The 6000-nt window shown below is 43.6% G+C and overlaps 1 long non-coding RNA gene across 1 annotated transcript; it reads left to right on the forward strand.

Annotated features, from left to right (window-relative positions):
* The first annotated feature begins 2611 nt into the window (after positions 1-2611).
* On the forward strand, positions 2612-3709 carry LOC131383662 (uncharacterized). The gene is made up of 3 exons (XR_009213843.1): positions 2612-2753; positions 2834-2960; positions 3591-3709. It is a non-coding gene; the product is annotated as an uncharacterized LOC131383662 (long non-coding RNA).
* Positions 3710-6000: the final 2291 nt, after the last annotated feature.

Here is a 6000-nt window from a genome sequence, read left to right on the forward strand (position 1 = left end):
ATTTCTTGTTATTAGGTAAAGATGAGGCCAATGTGTGATGAGGACCACTGACTTTTTAATTGTTGTTTATTTTAATATGGATTTTTCATAAACCTTGTTATGTAGAAACAAGTGATAAAACGTTACATATTTAAAGTGTAATTAGGTACATAATATATACATGCATATATGTATATTTTATATGCATAAAAATGTTAAATGTTAATTCTATTATAGTGAACTAATTACTAAAGTCAGCATGGAGGCAATATATTCATGATTTTAGAAAATTTTTAAAGTCATAATAAATATTCCTATTGTGTTACCAATATACCCAACATTTGAACCAAAGTCAATGTTGTTTATCACAACCACTGGAAAATAACATGGTAACACTGTCTTCATTCACTCACACATCTAACAAATATTTCCTGAACATTTACCATGAGCCACACACTGTTACAGGCAATGGGGCGGGGGGCAAGGGTGGGGTAGAGCAGTACCGACAAAACTCCCTGCCTTCGTGGAGCTTATATTCCAGCTGAAGAAGACAGACAGTAAGTAAAATACATAGTTTGTTTATTGGTGATAAGTGCAAAGGAGGAAAATGAAATAGGAAAGAACATGGGATGGAGGCAACAGGGCAGATTTTCATTTTAAACAGGGTGGTCAAAGAAGGCCTCATAACATTTGAGCAAAGACCTGTTATATAGATATCAGAGGGCAGAAAGGCCCAGAAGACGGAAACAGCAAGTGCAAAGGCCTGAAGTTAGAAGGTCTTACACACAATAAAGAAGTGGGTTTGGCTGTAGAGGAAGGAGTAACACAGAGAACATTGAGAGATGAGGTCAGACGGTAATAATAAAACCAGAATACGGCCGGGCGCGGTGGCTCACGCCTGTAATCCCAGCACTTTGGGAGGCCGAGGCGGGCGGAACACGAGGTCAGGAGATCGAGACCATCCTGGCTAACACGGCGAAACCCCGTCCCTACCAAAAAAAAAAAAAAAAAAATTAGCCGGGCGTGGTGGCGTGCGCCTGTAGTTTCAGCTACTCGGAAGGCTTAGGCAGGAGAATGGTCTGAACCCGGGAGGCGGAGCTTGCAGTGAGCTGAGACTGCTGCACTCCAGCCTGGGCGACAGAGCGAGACTCTGTTTCAAAAAAAAAAACCAAAAAACAAAAACAAAAACAAACACACAATACACAGAGCCTTGAAGGCCATTGTAAAAGTTGGGCTTTTGCTGTCAGTGATTCTCAGAGCCACTGGAGGTCTATAGCTGAGGAATGCTATCTAACTTTCCTTTTAACTGGATCATTTTGACTCCCTCCCACTGCAAATGGTGGAAGAATAAGAGCAGAAGTAGAGATGCTGCTGGCCAGAACCAAGGTGACAGCAGCGGTATTCCTACTGTAAGAAGTGGTTAGTGGCTAGATATACTTGAAAGATAGCTTTTGCTGATGCATTAGATATGAGATATGAGGGAAAGGAAGAAGCCAAGATTACTACAAGGTTTTTGGCCTGGATGGTGCTATCACTGAGAAAATGCAAACTTATTAAGGAAGAATCCGTTTTGTGGAAAAGATAGAGCAGTTTTTAAAACGTCAAATTTAAAACATGAAAGATACCAAATACATTATTGAATTTGTGGATCTGAAGTTTGGGGGTGAGGTGTGGACTGGAGATTAATTTCTGAAGAGCTCAAGAAAACCATAAGGCGGGATAACAGAGAACAGAAAGGATTAAAAGACCTCGTCCTGAGCACGCCAAGATTAACAAATTAGAAGCATGTGTGTGGGGGCATTTAGGACAGACTAATACGAACTTCTCCAAAGTGGGGTTAAAAATAGACATTTTTCTATCTTTAGAGCCTAGTACAGTGCCTGGGAAATTATAGGTGGTAAATAAACAGGAGACTACTTCGACAGGAATTTAACGAATGTCTATTCCGTTCTAGCAAGAGTGCCAGGTACTGCGGAAACCGTAAAGAACCAGTGCAAATTCCTGACACCTATATTCTGGTAAGCAAGCCAGGGAGGATTAACTGGTAGCAAAAATCAAACACTGACGCCGAAATAGCCTTTCCAGGAACCTATTAAACTCCAACTTAACACATAAATAAAGGTGGTATTGGGCTTATCTGGAGGCTTCGGTGGCTATCTCCCATCCCTCAGCTGGAGCCAGGCCAATGCAAACTTCGCTCCTAAATGGCTTTCACCGGCAGCCAACGCCGAAGCGCCTTAAATCAAGGCCCTGAGGTCCAGGGAGTGAGACTGGACTCCGTCAGGACAGAGAGAGGGCGCCAGGGAGTGGTGACTGTCCTTATCTGAGCCGACGCCTCTCCCCCACGAGCCTCCGACCGCCGCTCACCAGCCCAGGGCCCGGCAACCTCACCCTACAGTCCATCTGTCCGCCTGAGGCTCCGCACTGCTGCAGACGAGCGGGTTTCCACGGAACTAACACAGCGTTTTAAACCAACCCGCTCCCCGGGGCGGTAGCTCCGGTACGCAGGCGCACCCGTGGCAGGGCATGTCGGGAACTGTAGTTTTCCCGGCCCAGGAGGGCCCTCCGCCCTGGGCGGGACCCAGGCCGGTATCCGGCGGCGCTCAGGGAATGCGTAGCGCCGTGAACCGAATGACGGCGGGCTCCATTGTGCTCGCGAGCGGGGCACTCCGGGATATGTAGTTTCCGGCCCCTGCCCTCCGGGAGGTTCTGTGCTGCCCACTTCACAGTGACTTGTCTCTGCCTGGTGAACTCGCGGTGTTCTGCTAATCTTGGTAAATACATACCCTACAGCAGAGTAACGAGCATAAAAATTGGTTAAAAATTCAGAGCTTAAACATTCTTCTCGTTAAAGGAAAAATCAAAGTCCCTCTTCGTCCTCGTCCATCATGGCCACATGGAGAGTAAAACGCAGAAATCTGTTTTCTGGTCTTTCGTCTCTTCAACATAAATTATTTCTTGCCCTGTCGACAAGTTAATAGGTATTTGTAAATCTGAGTGTAAGTAGCTATGAAACGAAAAAGAGCATTGAACTGTCCCTGGTTTTTTTGGTGGTTTGCTTTTTTGAGATAGAGTCTTCCTCTGTCTCCCAGGGTGGATTACGGTTGTGCGATCTCGACTCACTGCAGCCTCGACCTCCCGAGCTCAAGCGATCCCCCCATCTCAGCCTCCCCAGTATCTGGGACCACAGGCGCGTGCCACCACATCTAGCTAATTTTTGTATTTTTTCGTGGAGGCGGGGTTATCACCATATTGTTCAGGCTGGTCTCGAACTCCTGGGTTCTAGCTATCCGCCCACCTCAGCCTCCCAAAGTCCTGGGATTACAGGCGTGCATCACCACGCCAGCGTTTCTGAGTTGTTTTGCTTTAAGAATATGTATTCTCACTTAACTGAAAGCCTTCTATAGTGCAAAGACGATGCGGCTTTGCGTTTTGGTAGCTGGACAGAACACCTGGTATCCCTGCCAGGGCAATTAAAATGCATTTCTCCCTTCTCCCTGAGAGTGCAGCCAAGAATCACTTCAGCCCTCTCATATAAGCAATCAGATCCCAGATGAGACCTCATTTACTTAGCCTGACAACTAATCTTGCTATTCTAATTCTTTTTATAGTGGAGCCTCAACGTGAGATAGAGAGACTGCCCATCAAACCACGGCCATATTCATCAAGCTTTGAGCCGATCCGGTGAAGGAGAAATGAGCACTGCATACATTATTCAGAGAAAGGGACCAAATAAAGCTTTTAATAGGAAATGAAAATGTATTTTAAAGCGTCAGTGCAAAGAGCCAATTATTTTCATTATGTATGTTTTATCTTGCAATGGCCTCTAGTTTATCAGTGGAATTAAGAGATGAGTGATACGTGTATCCACGTGTTTTTGTGTAATGAGAGTTTTCACCTTCTCCTCAAATCTCCATATTGAGCAGCAGTCAGGGAACCAAACTGATTAAATTAGTGTTTTTCATTTGTTTTCCCCTATTCACCGTCTGGCAAACCGTATAAGAACTTAAACAATTACAAAGTTAGAGAAAAGGACCTGAAGTCTTCAATAAACTTGAAATCAGGGAGTATAGTCCTCCAACTTTGTCCTTTTTCAAATTTGTTTGGCTGTTCCTTCAACTTTCTAGTTCCTTTACCTTTCTCCCAAATTTTTTGAATCAACTTGTTGATACCTACAAAAATTCTGCTAGGATTTTGATTGAAATAATGCCGAACATACCGATTTTCTTGCTGATTTCCCTCTTGATTTTCAGTTGATAGATAGTTCTCAGACATTACCCCATTTATCAAACAAGATCATTTCATTCATGGAAATCCTAGATATCCCATGAAGACCACATTCTCTTTCACTGCGATAGCCTCCTAACTGGTTTTCCTATTACCCCTTCCCAAGTATCCTTCATACGGTTACCAGATCTTTTAAAAAAGTAAATCTGATTATCTCAGGTCTTTGCTTAAAAACATTTAATGGTTCACCCATTGAACTAAAAGTTTTCCGTTGAGCAGGATGAAGACCAAACTGGTAATAGCTTCAGCCGAACCCTCCAGCCTACTGTGTACCTAGTGCCCCAATGGAACTCTGAATTCAAGCTTGCTGCCATAGAATGTCTTTGTGCTTGCAGATTATGCTCACTCTGCTGTGCATGGCCTTCCTCTTGTCAGTCTCACCAGCTCAACAGAAACTTAGCCTCTTCTGTGAAGCCATTCTATTCTCTCCCAAAGCACTTCATAATTGTCAATGTATCTTATTTCCCCTTATTTGAGCTGTAAGCTACTTAAAGACAGGAATTTTTTTTTCTTTGCAACACCAAGTACAATGCCTGGCACACAGTAGGGGTTTGGAAAGTTTTTGTTAGGTGAGTGAATGAATACATTTTGAACGGCTCTACTAATAGAGGCTGTGTTTCACTCTCTACTTGTAAGCCAGGAAAAGGCCTCCAAATAGAATATATGCTGCTGATGATTTGACATTGTAGTTACATGAATGGCAGTAAAGTTACCTGCAACTACTTCCCCTTGGAGTTGGAAATGTATTCCGTGGACAAAGAAATGCAAACAAAACACCCGAAGTTTTCATATCTTTTTGGTACAATAAAAGAATAAAAATGGCAAATTCACTAAGTGGTTCCTCATATTATGTGGGCAATACAGATATTTTGGTAAAGGATTGGCTCCGGATATAGAGATTAGGATTTGAAAGAGTCTTTGGCTTTTTAATGAACTGGTGAATCAGCCCAAGGCTGAGAAGATAATTCTTTTTTTTTTTTTTTTTTGAGAGGGAGTCTCGCTCAGTTGCTCAGGCTAGAATGCAGTGTCTCGATCTCTGCTCACTGCAAGCTCCGCTTCCTGGGTTCACGCCATTCTCCTGCCTCAGCTTCCCCAGTAGCTGGGACCACAGGCACCCGCCACCACGCCCAGCTAATTTTTTTGTATTTTTAGTAGAGACGGGGTTTCACCATGTTAGCCAGGATGGTCTCGATCTCTGGACCTCATGATCCGCCCACCTCGGTCTCCCGAAGTGCTGGGATTACAGGCGTGAGCCACCATGCCCGGCCAAGGCTGAGAAGATAATTCTATTAATTGAATTGGCCAAGGGTAACAGTGCTTCTTATAAGGTCTCTGTCACTTAGCTCCACCAACTAAATTTTATAGTCAGGTAGATTTTCACCTTGTTCCATTAACCAAACTTATGAATAAGGTCGAGGCTATGATGATGCTGCTGCAGCTCTATTTTACATTTCCTAAGATTAAAGTACTTTTTTGTACTTTATCATATCACCACACATGATTCTGACTGTAACCTTTGGTATAGTAGTTATATTCTCATTTTACTGATGAAGTAACTAACACCGGGGGAAGTTAGTAACTTGCCTAAAGGCCATACAGCCAGTAAGTGACAGAATGGCTATTTGGAGTTGGCTCTATCTCGCCATTTGGTTAGACTCCATCTCCTACCATCCTCCACCCCATCTGGCAGCAGTGGGGTAAGACAGAATTTTCAGCATCTAAATATGCAATGAG

This window comes from Hylobates moloch, unplaced genomic scaffold, assembly GCF_009828535.3.
Source record: "Hylobates moloch isolate HMO894 unplaced genomic scaffold, HMol_V3 SCAFFOLD_1, whole genome shotgun sequence".
NCBI classification, from domain to species: domain Eukaryota; kingdom Metazoa; phylum Chordata; class Mammalia; order Primates; family Hylobatidae; genus Hylobates; species Hylobates moloch.